Source organism: Palaemon carinicauda, chromosome 21 (assembly GCF_036898095.1).
Source record: "Palaemon carinicauda isolate YSFRI2023 chromosome 21, ASM3689809v2, whole genome shotgun sequence".
Lineage (NCBI taxonomy): Eukaryota > Metazoa > Arthropoda > Malacostraca > Decapoda > Palaemonidae > Palaemon > Palaemon carinicauda.
The window spans coordinates 57,936,263-57,953,465 of record NC_090745.1 but is presented as its reverse complement, the minus strand read 5'-3'; positions in this window follow the sequence as shown (position 1 = coordinate 57,953,465).

The following is a 17,203-nucleotide window of genomic DNA, read 5'->3' as shown; positions in this document are numbered from 1 at the left end:
GCAACTGAAGAGGTCTGTGGAATACCAAACACAGTTGCTGGAACGTTGGCTTTATTCAGCTTAAAGTTGTGGCAAGGTGTTGGCCAAGCCGGTACAGTGTTAGGGACTTAATGTTGCCAAGCGAGCATACAAACACCAGCAGTCACAGTTACCAATTCACACCAAATTCACCCCCACTGAGAAGAAGAACATACAGTACAGTACACATCTGCATCATAACAAAACATGAATTCACTCAGATTTCACACCAACTGTAATTATTCTTACATAGCATTTGCATTAAAAGGCTCACTTTATTGGCACTACAAATTTCATATTCATATTACAAAACTCATGAGTACTTATTTTATTTGATAACTGGGCTCATCTCACATAAAAAACACATTGGTAACAATGGGCCTTATAACTACTAATTCATAATGAACACATTGACATAAGGACACTTACCACCCATACTACTCCCACTCATCTAGGACAAAATCTGAGAGATAGCCTGGAGGGCGCCTAGTGCGACTTGTGCGTTGAGGCGCCTCTGAGGTTGGCGTTTCTGTGGGTGTTCCTTTCAATGGTACCTTTCCCGGGGTGGGCGGTTCTGTGGTTTGTTGCGGTTCGGTTGCGGGCTCCTTCCCCTGGTCTTGTTTTGTATCTACTTGACTTTTTTCCGTTCTCTGGCTGGGGTCTCCAGGTGGGAGGGTGGGTCCTTGATTAATGGGAGTCTTACCATTCTCTTGCATGTTGAAGATATGACGGCTTCCTTTATCGTGACAGGTGTTTGGACTGAATACTTTAGCTGCAGGAGCCAGGTGATGAGTCGACACTGTGGATTCCTTGCCGTCTTGGTGCGCAACACGAACCCATTGTGGGTTGACATGCAGGAGTCTAACTTCCTCGACCTCAGGTTCGTACTTGGATTTCCTAACTGTTTTCTTTAGAAGAGCGTGTTCATTTTCTGTCATCCATGATGGAGCCGCCTGCCCGTATGCTGCTTTCCTGGGGTGCAGGAACATGCGCTCATGCGGTGTTTGGTTCGTAGCGACGCACAGAAGGGACCTCATGCTGTGTAATGCTTGATCCAGGACAGCCTCCCACATTTCTATAGGGAGGGAGAGAGAAGTGAAAGCTAACCTTACGGTGCACCACAAAGTTCCATTGGCTCTCTCGATCTGGCCATTGCCACAGAGGTTATACGCGGACGAGTAGCTTGTAGCCACTCCACGGTCATGAAGGAGCTTTTGGTACTCTGAAGACACGAAAGCAGGTCCCCTGTCTGAATGAATGTACTCGGGCAGGCCCCAAACTGAAAAGAGAGTAGACAAACATTTAATGGTGGTACTCGCTGAGGTGTCTTCTGTTGCAAAGGCGAACGGAAATCTGCTGTACTCGTTGATTATGTTGAGAATGTATCTGTTCTTTGTGGTGGACGGCATCGGACCTTTGAAGTCGATAGCCAGACGCTCGAATGGCCTGGTAACTTTTATCAATGTTCCTGTTTCTTTGGAGAACTTAGGTTTGATCTTAGCACAGGTTTGACATTTACGTATGACAGTCCGAGCTTCTTCGATGGTAAAGGGTTAGTTTCTCTGTCTTATGATGTGGGTCATCCTTCTGATTCCAGGATGGCACAGGTGCTCGTGAAACTGAGTCAGCTCATCTCCTTGAGTACAGGTAAGTGAAGCCACACATCCCGAGGCACGAGAGAGAGCGTCTGCTAATTGGTTCTTTGATCCAGGTCTGTATGTGATGTCAAAGTTGAAACAACTCAGTTCCAGCCTCCACCGCATTATTTTTTCATTCTTGATTTTCCAATGGTTCTTGGCGTCAAACATGAAACGCACCGATTGCTGATCAGTTATGAGTCTAAATTTACGTCCTAGCAGAAAGTGTCGGCATTTCTTGATGGCTTCTACGATAGCACATGCTTCGCGTTCCACTGCCGATTGTCGTTTCTCCGATTCTGAGAGCGAGCGAGAAAAGAAGGCCACTGGTTTTCCTTCTTGTGTCAATGAGGCTGCAACGGCGTCAGCAGAGGTGTCTGTTTCGACTACAAAGACTGCTTCGTCATCTATAGCAGCAAGTGAAGCTCGGGAAAGTTTTCACTCCGACTAAAGGGACTCAATGGTGCCAAGCGAGCATACAAACACCAGCAGTCACAGTTACCAATTCACACCACACGGTCTGTGGTAGCAGTGGGTAGTGTCGTTAAACCTGCAGTTTAACTCTGCGAGGAACAGTGAATTTAATTGGGATGATTAATTCCGGGGTGGGTGTGTAGTTACGAACTGTTCTACAAACCAAGTGTTAGGGCACGAGGGTGCCCACATTGACTGTTGCATATTTAAAGGTGAACCTAGCATAAGTGCAGACATGTGTGCCAAGCGTTTCCAACGCTAATGTAACTGATTAGTAATACAGACCTTTATGATTTTGATACTTCGGTATGTTAAAAGTGGCGTTATTGTTCTCTTTCAGATAAACAAGTTTTCTGTTTACTATCATGCTTATGCTTATTTTTTGGTTATCCTCCTCTTATTTATGTATAATTGTTGTTTAACCTGTTTTATTTTATTGTTTGTCAATAAACTAGTTCTTGTGAACCTTGCGTCTCCTTCACCTGTGTCATTTTCTTGAAATGATTTAGCATTACGTTTACTATGTATATATATCTGGGATAATTCTAATAGATTGTTCCTTTATGCAAGCATTTTTTGCATTGGTTTATGCTTTCCCCTAGCGGGAGGACTCCATGCCCTAAGGGGACGGTGGCGGATATGCAAATTTTCCTCCTACCCGGATATAAACCTTTGTCCAATCCAGTAATGAACAGGGAACTGGTCGATATTTCATATTGACTCAGTGGTTCTTTACAAACTATGCTTTACATGATATAGGGTGAGACCGCTATATTGGCTTGTCTGTTATTTATACATAGGTATATGTACTCTTCGAGACTTTCCCAGAGTCTAGTATGACTCTTCCCTGTAGGGGGCAGGAAGCACTAACTTGGTCTATGGTTAGATGAAAAGATGTATGACGGTAACATCTTAGGTCTCTAGGTCTAGTTGGCCGGGAAATACCTTCGGGGAGTACGGCACGTTTTGAGAATCCACAGATACAGTAATGCTCTGGTATACTTCCATCAGGACGACATGGCTTGAGCCCAAAAAACGGATTTTGAGCGAAGCGAAAAATCTATTTTTTGGGTGAGATGGCCATGTCGTCCTGATGGACCCGCCCTTCTCTTTTCTTCTAAAAAGGGCTGTAGGTCCCTTCCCTACATACAGTATCTGTAGCACCTCATGTATCGCTACAAGGAATACAGATGGCGCCGTGAGCGGCGCAATGCATGCTTACGAAACGGGAGAGGAGAGATACCTTGCGAGCGGCTCTCCTTTCTTTCTCGTTTTTCGTTTTCTTGCCAATTGACCCCTTCGAAGTGTTAACTCTGTTCAGGGTGCAGATTGCTATGTGGCATGCCAAGAATACGTCCTCTGCTATTTCGCGATATCCCTGGTTCTTTTATTAGGGATATTCGCTCCAGGAGTTAGAATTCTGGGTACCTTAAGGTAAATTCTCTGGGAATATTGCCGTAGTTATATATACCCAAGGAAGCTACCCTTTAGGAACTTCCATCAGGACGACATGGCCATCTCACCCAAAAATAGATTTTTCGCTTCGCTCAAAATCCGTTTTGTATTCCCAATAGTATTACGAGAGCGGGGAGAGCCTTTGGACGGCTCCCTTTTGCCACATCCTCCTCGAAGCCAAAACGCTGTTTGGGGTGCAGATTGCTATTGAGGCGTGTCAAGAATGCGTCCGCTGATATTATGCGATATCCTTTGGAGAATTTTTAAGGATATTCGCGCCAGGAGTTAGAATTCTGAATACCTAAAGGTAAAATTCTCTGGGAATATCACCGTAGTACATATATCCCTTAGGAAGCTACTTTAAGGAACTTCCATCACGACGGCATGGCTTGAGCCCAAAAACAAGGGCTTATATAATGTTCCTTTATATTTTATGAGGTATTGCATTATGTTTGAGAGAGAATATGCAATTGTTTTGGGGAACCACATGCTTTTGAAATTTTGCAAAGGACCTAGTGGTAGGATATTATCTTATTTTTATTCCAGGGAGAAAGGGTGGGCAGAGGTAGCTGGGAGAGTCATCTCGCGAGTGCGTTGGTATGCATCTGAGAGTTGCCTGAAAACCCCTGATTCGCCCCTTGACATTTTTACCTAGTTGAAAATTCTGACACCCTTAGGCCAATTACCAAATCTTTTGAAAGTTTCTGGAAGCAGTTAGGTTTTGTATAAAAGGCGACACCAGGTTTACAAAGAGATAGAGAATTGAAGGCTTAAGACAGACAACTTCCCCTCTCCTCCTCTCACACGCAGCTCAGAGTATTGTTTTAAAAGTGTTCAGTACATATAGTGTGTCCTTTTCTAAGTGACTCTGTGCCCTAGAGCCAATCGTATGTTGAAGAGATACTTAAGACTAAACGGCGATTTTGAATTCATTGTATTAGGGTGAGTGTTGGCATTTTGTAAAGTTTTTGCAACTGCCCTTGTAGGAAGGTTAGGAATTTGTATTGTAATTTTGTTATCCATTTTCTTTGAGTGTCAAACTTGAATATTGTAATCATATCTAATTTCAAGCTTTTGTATAATTTTCATTGTAGTATTTCTTTTGTCTTAGTTTAAGGTTTATTCAGATTTAACATTTAATTAAAGTGAATATATAATTTTCAGATCATAACATTTTTGTCTTAATTTGTTCAGACTTAATTTTTTCAAGTGACTTAGCTGGAGCAGGAGGTAATTTCTTCCAGCCTCAAAGAGTGTGAGAATATATATATATATATATATATATATATATATATTGTGTTTTGTGTGTTTAGTTATTAAGTTATCTGACTCTCTCTCGTTGAGAGTGTGGTGTTTCCCGGTGTGTGCCTTTTTAGGCCTTAATGTTTATGTGGTGGGTTATTAATGGTTAACTAGTATTTGTTAAGTGTCAATTATTAATCCTTAGTTATAAGTTGTTAATTCAAATTGTTAGGTAGTCACAAGGTTGAATGTTCTAAAAATTGCTGTTAATAAATATTGTTAAATTTTCGCAATTGTTTTCGTTTCCATTGACCAATTTTTATGCTGGATATCTTTATAATCATTCTCCCTCTCTTATCGTGCAATAAAAACTTGCACCACGGCCCGACAAGGGTCTTAACATATTTGCCGACCGTGACAGGATAGAGAGCTTAGGGTATCCGGTATTTTGGTCGGTGGAGCGACACTCTATTGGACTCTTTAATATTTATTTTTTTGTTGTGCCTTTCTCCCCTGAATTTCTTTTTCTTTGTTTTACGCAATGGAGCGATTTGTTTTTTATCCAGCTGAGTTTTTCGGGTCAGCAGATTGCCTTAAGAATTTGTCCCGGCTAGGTAAGAAACAATTAGTTGAGTGTGCTAAGTAGTTGGGTGTTCCGCGGAAGACGATGGACTCCAGAGCAGAGATATTGGTATTAGTTAGTGATAAAATAAAACAGGAGTTAGCTGAAGCTGAACATTCAGGGAGTGAGAGTGATGTAATAGGTGATAGTGAGGAGAGTTTGAGTGAGGGTTTTGAAGAGGAAAAAATAAGTATGAGGGCTGGTCTAACTGTTTGAGGATCCTCCTGTCGTAGGTACCATTTACAAGGGTCCAGCAAATTTTCCCCAAGGTCCGGGTAATGTGTCCTCTAATCCGTTCTTGCTATCCCCCCCCCCCCACCCCACTGATTCTATACCCTTCAAATCTCTGGCCCCTGTTAATGCATTGGGTGACTCCAAGGAGGAGAAGGAATACAACCTTATTTGCAAGCGCATAGAGTTGCAAAAAATGGAGTTTGAGGAGAACGAGCTGGTAAGCCGTCATGAGTTGGAGATGGTGAAATTAAATATAGAGATGGCCAGGTTGCAGGGGGCCAATATGATGAGTTCCACTAAAAATACCTACTAAGATCGGTTTAATATAGGTGCTGCACTAAAATTGGTGCCAGTGTTTGACGAAAAGGATGTCCTTGAGTTCTTCAAGGAATTTGAGCATGTGGCCTCCTGATTGTCTGGGTCCACAGAAATGTGGACTGTATTAATACAGTGTAGGTTAGTGGGCAAGGTAATGCGGGTGTATAATGCTTTGAAGGAGGGAGTAGCTCGGGATTACCAGTAGATAAAAGCCTTAATTTTAAAATCTTACGACTTGGTCCCTGAGGCCTACCACCTCCGGTTTTGCAACTATACGAAACCCCCTGCACAGTCTTTCATGGAGTTTGCGCGGCGTCAAGGAGGAACAGTTCGACGGCTGGCTGAAAAGTCGTCAGATTGTCACTTTTGCTGCGTTACGTGAACTGTTGCTCCTTGAGGAGTTTAAGAAGGCCTGTAGCAGGGAGTTGAGAGTTCACCTGGAGGAGGTGAAAAGTGTGAAATTGAGTAGTGCCGCTCAGTTAGCAGATGAATTTGTATTGACTCACCGGTCAGGTATCGGTAGTTTTATGTATAAGACTTTGAATAATCAAACATCTTGCTCCCTAATAGTGGTAGAAGAGGGGAAACCTCCTCGTCGACTCCCCATATCCCTAAGAATGGTAATATTAATTCTAATTCTTTTCCAGGTGATAGGGATGTAGGTAGTGTCCAAGGAGGTCCTCCTCCCCCTAAAATGTTTGCTAATAGAGACTTCCCAGGTATGGGAAATAATAGGTATAATGGAATAGAAGCTCAGGCCGTAAAGGAAGCTGTTTTTGGTGCAACAAGCCCGGGCATTTCCAAAACCAGTGCAATGCTTATAGGATGTACCTACAGGGCAATAATTAAAGTCCTGTAACCTTGGTTAATGATAAGTCAGAGGTTAGTAGCAGTAGTCCTGTAGACAGACCTGTAGTAGATAGGAGTAGTTTAGTAAATAGTAGTAAGCCTAATGTTCCTAATCCCCAATCATGACTCAAGTATGACAAATATGTGTGGCCTGGAAAGTTGATTTTTGACTCTCGTATTGTCCAGGTGAAGTTTTTAGGGACACTGGTTCTGCCAGTTCGTTAGTCATGAAGAGGGCTCTAAATGGTTTTGAAAAATATACTGGAAATTTTATATTGTTGGGAGGTTTTCCGGATTCAGTTGTGTCCGCTCCTTTGGTCCGGGCCGGTAGAGAGTAGTTGTAATGATGTAGTTAATATGAAACTTGATTGGGACAGAGCTGCTTTTATTAAAGCTCAAAAAGATGAATTTAATTTTGATTTGGGCTATGTTGAGGATCTGACTAAACCTAGGTTTGGAGTTGTAAAGGGCTTATTATATAGGTTTAGTCGTCACGCATCTGATAATTTGAATAAAGCTGGTTGGGTGGAATAGACTGTGGTACCTTCTCAATTCAGAAATTCTGTTTTGGAGTTAGCTCATACTATTTTTTTTTTCAGGTCATTTGGGTGTGTTGAAAACTTTTCATAATCTGGGTAGGTATTTTTGGTGGCCCAGAATTAAATTGAGTGTGAAGCAGTTTATCAGAGAGTGTGAGACTTTTCAGGTAATGGGTAAACCAAATCAGAGGATCCCAAAAGCCCCATTGCATCCCATACCTGCTATAGGTGATCCATTTTCTGAGTTAGTAATTGATGTGGTAGGTCCCTTACCCAAAACTAAAACAGGTTACGTATATTTACTAACTATCATGGATAGAGCCTCTCTCTTTCCTGAAGCTATACCTATGAGGCATATTACTTCCAAAGTTGTCTTTGAAAAATTAATGGATTTCTTTTCCAGGTATGGTCTCCCTCGTGTAATTCAGACCGACTGCGGGACGAATTTCACGAGTAAAGTATTTAGGGGTAAGTGTGCTGAACTGGCCATTCAGCACGTTACCAGCGTACCTTATCACCCGAAGAGTCAAGTCTGTCCTGAGGAAACATTGTTATGATCATGATAGTGACTGGGACAAAGCCCTCTCTTTTGCTCTCTTTGCTATCAGGAATCATCCTAACTCTTTCAACTTTCGATTTGGTATTTGGGTACAAGGTTCATGGACCATTGGAAATTGTTTTTGAAAAGTTCAAATCCAACCGGAAGGAGGAAATAAATGTTAAAAGGTTTGTGGAAGACTTGAAGGGAAGAATGGTTAGCGCCTGGAAGTTTGCCAGGGGAAACTTGGAACGATCCCAGTCAATAATGAAGAACAACTTCGACAAAAATGTAAAGGCACATTCATTTGAACCTGGGGAGTTGGTTTTTGGGCTGAGTATGGACCCGGTTAGTTTTCTCGAACCAAGATATAAGGGCCCTTGGAAGGGTTTGAGGAAACTGTCAGAGGTTAACTTTGAAATTGAAGCTCCCGGTTCAAGCCGTAAATGTAGAATATTTCATGTTAATCGTCTGAAACCTTATATTGGTAAGCAAGGTGATCCATTAGCGATAATATCCGAGCCTGTGTCTGTGGTATTGGACGTGCCTCCCGAGGACACTGACGAGTTAGGGTGTCAGTTTCCTTTGCATGCATTGGGTGAAAATATGCAAAATTTGGAGATGTTTAAAAAATTGTTTAGATCATTTAGATGTTATCAAACGGGAAGATGTAATCAATTTAATTTATTCCTTTTCAGATCTTTTTTCAGGATGCTCCAGGTAGGACAAATATTTTAAGTCATGACGTTGATGTAGGTGATGCGTCTCCTGTGAAGCAGAGTCCTTACCGGCTGAACCCAGTAAAATGGGATTTGGTCAGTAAGGAGATAGAGTATATGTTAAAACATAACCTTATTAAACCGTCTTTAAGTACCTGGAGTTCTCCTATTGTATTGGTAAAGAAAGCAGACGGTAAGTTCCGCATGTGTGTGAACTACCGTAAAGTGAACACAAATACGAAAAATGTCTCTTTTCCTCTCCCTCCTATTGATGATTGTCTGGATTGGATTGGTTCTGCCAAATTTATTACTAATCTGGATCTTTTAAAGGGTTATTGGCAGGTTCCATTGTCCGACCGAGCTCGTGAAATATCTGCAATTTTCACTCCGTTTGGCCTATACGAGTGTAAGGTTATGCCTTTTGGAATGAAGAATGCTGTATGTACTTTTCAAAGGCTCATGAATAGGGTAATTTGTGGTTTAAAAGGAGTGGAAATTTATATTGATGACTTGGTAGTATATAGTAATGACTGGGATACCCACATGTTCAGGTTATGTAAGGTTTTTGAAGCCCTTAGGTCTGCAGGGTTAGTTGTTAATTTGGGTAAGTGCGAATTGGGTCAGGGCAAGGTTTGTTATTTGGGTCACAAGGTTGGTTTAGGTCAGGTGGCTCCGAAACAAGCTAACCTTAAGGCAATTATAATTTTGAAAAGGCCTAGTAATGTTAGAGAGGTAAGAAGAGTGCTGGGCATGACGATAGTTCATGGTGTCAACAGACAGGGCTCCAGGTCTCCTCAGATCAACCATGTGATCCTAGCAATCCTCACTTTAGCAAACTGCAGGAGCTGGCATCTCTCAGCGGTTCACCTTAAAGGGGTTCGCAATGTGACGACGAATGCCCTATCGGAATCCAAGCCTCTGGAAACAGAATGATCTTTGGACACAATATCATTCTGTTTCATACTAGAGCAAGTCCCAGAACTGCTAATCAATCTCTTTGCAATGAGCTTCAACAAGAAGCTTTCCCCGGTACATAGCACAAAACTTAGATCTGGAAGCAATTGGGATGCATACGATACCTCTGGATTGAAACCAGTGACCTCACATCTACATATTGTCACCATTCAGCCTCCTAATGGAAGTCCTAAACAAGCTGCAGACTTTCAAGGGAACAGCAGTTCTAGGGTGCCAAGAGCAATTTGTATCATCTTGTTTTGGAACTCAAACCTGTTCAGGTCCCTCTACTATCTCCAGTGCTGTCCCAGGATGTTCAATAGAAGAATGTCTTCGCTTCCTCTTAGATAATAAAAATCCTTCCGGTCATGGTTTCTCGGCCTCATGGCTCAAAGAAATTTTGGAGTTACAAAGGAGAGAATTAACTTCATAAAAGAGTACAAGTCCAACGCCACGAAACGACAATATTTGTCTTCCTGGAAAAATGGGTTGCATTCATGAAAAGTCATCAGCCCTCTTCCATTTCTAGGGAGTTCTGTATTTATTTCTTTACCTCATTGCTGTCCTAGGATGTTCTATAGAAGACTGTCTTCGCTTCCTCTTGGATAATGAAAACCCTTCAGGTCATGATTTCTCAGCCTCACGGCTCAAAGAAAGTTTGAAGTTACAAAGGAGAGAATTAACTTCATTGAAGAGTACAAGTCCAACGCCACGAAACGATAATATTTGTCTTCCTGGAAAAGTGGGTTGTATTCGTGAAAAGTCATCAGCTCTCTTCCATTTCTAGGGAGTTCTGTATTTCTTTCTTTATCTCATTGCATGAATAAGGTCTGGCCTTTACAACTATTGCCTTATGTAAGTTGGCCCTAACTAGACCCACTGCTTAGGCTTTGATATTGAACTTAACAGCGAGCTGTTCAAGAAGATCCCGAAGGCTTCTGCTAAACTGAAACCTAATGCTCCTCACAACGCTATTTCTTGGTCATTGGATAAAGTCCTTCACTTTGCCTCCTCGATAGATAACATCTCTTCTTCTCTGAGGGATCCTACTCAAAAGTCTATCTTTATGCTTGCTATAGCTTCTGCTGCTAGTTAAGGAGATTGTGGCCCTTTTAAGGTAAGAGGGCCACATTGAACTCTCGGAATCGGGGTACGTAAACCTTTACACTGATCTTGCATTTTTGGCAAAAAAGAACTTCCACCAAAAGGCTGGGGGCTTTGGAAGATTGTCCCACTTCAGAAGGACCCTTCTATATGCCCTGTGGCGTGCCTTAAGGCCTACCTGTTAAAGAGCCGGGCCTTTAAAGGTGGTCAGAATTTTTAAAGGGGAGAAAACAGGGTCTAATCTTTCTCTAAAATAGCTGAGGTCCAGTCTCACCTACTTCATCAGAAGGGCTGACCCTGATAGTATACCATCAGGTCATGACCCTAGGAAAGTTGTCTCTTCCTTAAATTTTTTCCAATCAATGTCCTTTGCAGGCTTACAGGCTTACACAGGCTGGAAATCTTCAAGACTTCTTCAAAATATTACTTACGACAGTTGAAAGAGATTAAACAGTGGCCGGTGTAGTGTGATTAAACCAGCTTCTTAAGTGTTGTATATGGACTCTTATAGACTGTATGGTTGGAACTTCTCAATCTACATTGTGCAGGGGGGTTTATGTTCCTATTTTCAATGTAATATTTGATATTATAAAGAGTCAAAGGTAATATTTTTTCTCTTTATTTCATGAGTGTTACTATTTTACTACTCTGTTACATAATTTTGGGGTCAGAAAACTCCGATTTTCTGTATATATCTACTGCATATAATGTTACAATGGATTACTGTTACATTTATACATCTTTTGGAAACAATAAAAGACTGATGTTCCTCAATGGGTTTCCTTTCATTGGTCCTATTGTAAAAAGTAAAAGTAATGTACCTCAATTTTCAACCCTTCTTTTATAGACTTCAGTCTTTTCCTCTTCTGGAGACAAAGATCTTCTCCACAGTAAGTAAGACTATGACGTTGATTTCCTTTGCTCCTTCATTTTACACATATTGCTTACAAATAGCTTGGTACCATAGTTACCAATGCTACAGAAAGTATGATTATGTCTATGGGGTGTAAAGGGTTAAAACTCTCCTGGCCACAACTGAGAATGTTAATTCTCTGGTACACTTCCATCAGGACAACATGGCTTGAGCCCACAAAAACGAATTTTAACATAGGAAAAATCTATTTTTAGGTGATATAGCTATGTCATCCTGATAGCCAGCCCGTTACTTTTTCCTCCCCTCCTAATTCTCAGTGTAGGACTTAACGTTATGTGATGGCTGCTCTTGGAATGGTTCGAAAGGAAACGTATTAGTTGTACCACATTGAGATCGGGAGTTGTAACAGATCACTTACCCAAGTATCCATCCCTTCAGCTTATCCTTCGAGACAACGTTAATTCCATTCCGGGAAGGATAGCCATGGCTTGTTATTAACATATCCATAATTTATATAAGATATCTCTATGGATATTTGCTCCAGAGGTCACAACTCTGCTGATACTTCAAAGGTAAAATTTCTCTGATATATCACTCGCAGAAATATCTCAAGTAGAAGCTACCAATGAGGAACTTCCATCAGGACAACATGGCTATCTCTACTAGAAATAGATTTTTCCTACGGTAAAATCCGTTTTATATATATATATATATATATATACTGTATATATACATATGTATACTGTATATATATATATATATATACATACATATATATATATATAATATATATATAATATATATATACATATATATATGTATATATAATGTGTATATATATATATATATATATAAATAAATATATATATATATATATATATATTTTATATATATATATATACACACATATATATATATATATATATGTATATATATATATATATATATGTATGTATGTGTATATATATATATATATATATATGTGTGTGTGTGTGTGTGTGTGGAGGAAATTGTGTTTTTTATTTAAATGTTGAGTGGGAACTTGTTGTTCCGGGAAAATCTCCCTATATCGGCTTAGCAAAAATCATCAGGGGAGGAAAAGGAGCGCTATCACACAAGGCACAAACGCCCAGCTAATAACTTGGATGACGTACTTCACAAACCTTCACTCTAAATAAAAAAAAACAAAATGTACTCTGTCCAGACGCCTGAAAACTTCACATGTGAAATAAAAGTAATTTGATGGCCTACTCTAGCTTTGTCAGGTCTAAGGTCATCTACACTCTTAGGCTTGGTTTTGGCTCCGTCCCAGGGACCCCAGTGAGATGCTGGACAGGAATTTTACGTTTAGTAATTATCAAAACAATGGCAATGGATGGGAGCAGTGATGCATTGTAAAGTAAAAGTTAAAGATATGGATCCTTACCTTCGAAGCATAGAGATTAAAGACTAAGTCACGAGCAAAAACACTATTACTCACAAGTTACTTAGACTTACTTACTCCTTCTAATATCTCAGGTATACTGTGCCGAGATTATATATTCATAATAGACAAAATCAAATAAATGATGGAGTATGAATATGAAGGGGTAATCAACCTAATCTTGCTCTATCTTACAAATTTACATGGAAAGAAACAGACATCTAAACATCAAGTAAAATGATCAAACAAACAAAATTTAATAAAAGAAATGCAAATCGGAAGAAAATAAAAATATGCATGATTTGAGGTTTGTTGCAATGAATGATGCTTGAAATGGGATCGGACACGCAGCCCTGTGACCCTGAGACTGTGCTAATCTGGAAAGAAAAAATTATATGTAAAATCTTTACACAAAATCCCATGCACTCAGCTCGAAATATGTAAAAAGCGAGCTAAACCTAAATCAAGTAGAAAATTAACCTAATCTAAAATGGGGCGAAAACCAGTGGCCACGTGTTTTTAACTGCACTCTTTACTTGGAAGACACCCCTTGTCCTCAAATGGCTTTTACAGCTTGTTTGATTAAATTGCCATTGACCGAATAGTATGCATGGTTTGCACCCTTGACTGGCCCACTCCCGGAATCCTCGCTTTTGATAGATAGGGTTTCCCAGGCTCGTCTTCTTTCCTATCTCCAGCCGACAGGTTCTGGTGGCAGTCGAGTGTGGGGGAAAGGTTACCTATAGGTGCATAGATAGATTGAATAGGTCGGTAGGCCGGTCACAACTATGGCTCGTGCACGAACGGGCGACCCTTAGGTTGCGCAGTTTACGTGTTTTTACCTTTCAAAACACGTGAGCATCATGGTGCGTAGAATAACGCAGTTGAGGTGCCATATCTGGACTATAGGCAGGGTGATGTATTGTTGTAAGGAGTGAGAGGGAGGTAGGATTTTGTACAAAATACTTAGGGAATTCTTGCTGCTCTAAGGGAATATACATATACAATAATCCTACCTATTCTGGCTTGCTAAAAATTTATAGTTTCAATAAGAAATTAACAAAAGGCTGGTGTGATGATCATACATCTTAAAATTAATAGACCTGAATTGGTTTAGAGAAATAAAAGCTGTGTTCAAGTCAGCAGTATTAAGATTGTATTCAAAACCAGTGTAATAATTCATCTCCATACACATAGTTTGAGGAAAGAACCAACTTACGCCGGCGTAAGGCTTTTGCTTTGCATGTCTGCTGTGATGTCACGAACATGGCGTACGCTACTGTCAACAAGTTTAGTTAGTTTAAAATAGTTATCCTGATGTTTTGGTAAAGAAAACGTAAAGTGTGGGAGAGAAATTTTTTTGGGTACCCGCAATATTAGGAGAGAGCCTAAAATACGAAAGGAAAAAGAAGAGTGAAGAAAAATTCTTCACACCTTGGGGATAAAGGCAGAAAGTAAGGAGAGAGGGGTTAGTTCCGGCAAATGTAATTCAACTACTTGTTAGTACGCTTGAGATAAACCTACTGGATGAATAAGTGAGTGAAGTCGTTCTTCACATCAACGTCCGTTTAAAGTTAACAAAACACTGTTAGAGTTGATTAAATTCAATCAAGTTAAAGTTATGTATGAATATGAATGTGGAGAAAACTGAATCCGCAGGCAATACTTCACGGAAGCGTTTAGATAAGTAAATGAGTAGTGTTAACTTTAAACGTACGATGCAAGGGTAATCAAATGATTAAAAGTAAATTACACAATTCTTCTCACCCAAGGGGTAAGGATAGAGCAAACAAAATGTGAGCCAATAACAGTCGAGTTCAGCAACAAGTCCGGCCAATGATAAATTCAAAATTATAGGGGTGAATCCCAGTCCCGGTCTGACATCCAACGTTCTACATAGAATGTCTTTACAAATAAAGTGACTGGCGTAATGAATATTTTGCACTTGACAGATGAGAAAGGAAGAAAAGCTACTTCCTTCTCAGCGTTAAAACGTGAACAATTATCTGACACTAGTTTGAATGGCAAACTAAGATAAACTAGATCCATGGGGACATCGTAACTCTGATCGTGAGAGTCTTGGATGTCATCTTGAAAGGAAATGTTTGAAAGAGGAGGATTAAATGTACAAGTTATATTCAGCACAAGCTGAAGGATGTCAGGGGGATTGTGGTAACAATGTGACAAATTATCAAGGCAAAAATTAGATTTACGCTTTGAAGTTAAAGCATGGGATTGACTGAAGCAATGCTGCTGAACGACTTGGCAAAATTAATAAAAGTTTAAGGTGGTGCCATATACAACTGAATGAAAATAGTGGATGGCGTTCGTGGTACCGTGATTCTCAAGTAAGGTGAATCGTAAACAATCTCTACGCTCCGGCGCTAGTTCTACATGTGTGACCTTCGGTAAATCGGCTGTCAGAACAAAAGGTTCCTTTCTGACTGGTAAAGTCTTAAGGTTGCGATCATGGGGCTCGTTGAATGATCGAGTTTCAAATTCTGACGTGGATGTTGTAGCGTCAATGCGGGTTGGAGTGGAATTTACAAGCTAGAGATTGGGACAATCAGGCAAAGAGAGCACTGGTCCTTGGGATGGTACGAGCTTAATGAACGAATTTACCGGTACTGGCCTTTGCTGGCCTTCACGTACAAGGTTAGGTTGAGCAGCATTGTCGCCACCATTGGGGGCCTCCATGTTGAGACCACGAATGGTATTACCTCCGGGATGCACTGTCAAAGGAGATACAGCCATAGGGGGTTGAGGTCGATCAAACACTGGCTTTGGAAATGAAGACGGAGCAAGAGGGACTGACGTAAATTTATTAATATTGTGCAGTGTTGGCATCATAGTATTGAAAATTGAAGATTTAATGGGTTGGGGAACTAATGCAAAATTATGAGGTTCATGCTGGACTGCCGAGACCATAGGAGTGTCCACTAAGGGTCTGTTAATGGGATTTACAAAGGGGTGTCTCACAGAAGGTGTCTCCAAAAAAGAACAAGACTGATTGGGATTAATGATTAAATTAGGATGAGCCATGAGGCTATTAAAAGCAATTTAAATTTTCCCTGAATAGGCAGCAAGCACGGGATAGTTTACTTTAATAATGGGATGGTCGTAATGACGTCTCCAAAAATTCTTGTAATCCCAAAGTTCAGCTCTTACGTTATCAATGAGGGTTTTAAAATGACCACGGCTTCAGGACCCATGTTAGGAAAATCTACTAAAGCGAGAGCATAAAGTGCTAAGTCTGCTTCCTCAAAAAACAAAGTTGAATGTTAACTCTTGTTCTTTAAGCCAAGCGTTAATCTCCTCTTGGCTGAGCGGTTCAGCCTTAGGCGATAGAGGGTTGCCTATGTTATGTGTGAAGTCCGCTATCTTATATTAACCAAGTTTGATGAACGGATTCGGTAAAGCAAAATAATGGGTTAAAATGAATATTCAAAGTTCCATGGCAGTATGGAGGAACATGAACATAAAACTTTACAAAAGTTACAAGCGTGATAATCTAATTTCAAAAATTACTCATAATGTGAGGAAAATGGTTAAATGACCACACATAATGCAAATAACAAAATTTCTTTTAAATTCAAACTGACGATGCTCGGTCACGTGACAAAAACTTTACTAAAATGTATTACATATGCGCGCGGCGATAACTGGCTGAATTGAATACTTATGAGGAGCAAAATATGTTGGAAAATGCATGGGCTTATGAATGGAAAAAAAAATTTAAGTTAAAGCATAAGATTACGTGTCAAGGCTGACACTGTTGTTGTGACAGTTTCACAGTTGCGGTGCCCTGAGGCGACTGCCGAACGATTCAAAAAATAAATGGGTGCACGAGGCAACAACTTAAATGTAAAAGTGCACTCTCATAGATGTTAAAAAAATATAAACTTTCCCACACGCGGAGGAAAAACAAAATCTCCTCTCTAAAAGGACCCAACAAAAGATCTTATGAAAAGAACAAATGAATCTACACTTACAAATGGACAAAGATGAGAGGTAACAAAAAATCTCCTCACACAGAGGAAAAACGTTGCCTCTTGTTGATGCTAAACAAAGTTTCCTTACGCAAAGGACACTAATTTTACCCACACATGGGACGAAGTTAAAAATTTCATCGCACAGAGGACAACCTCAAAATCTCCTCAGGCGGAGGACAAACAAAAATCTCCTTACGAAAAGGACAGCACA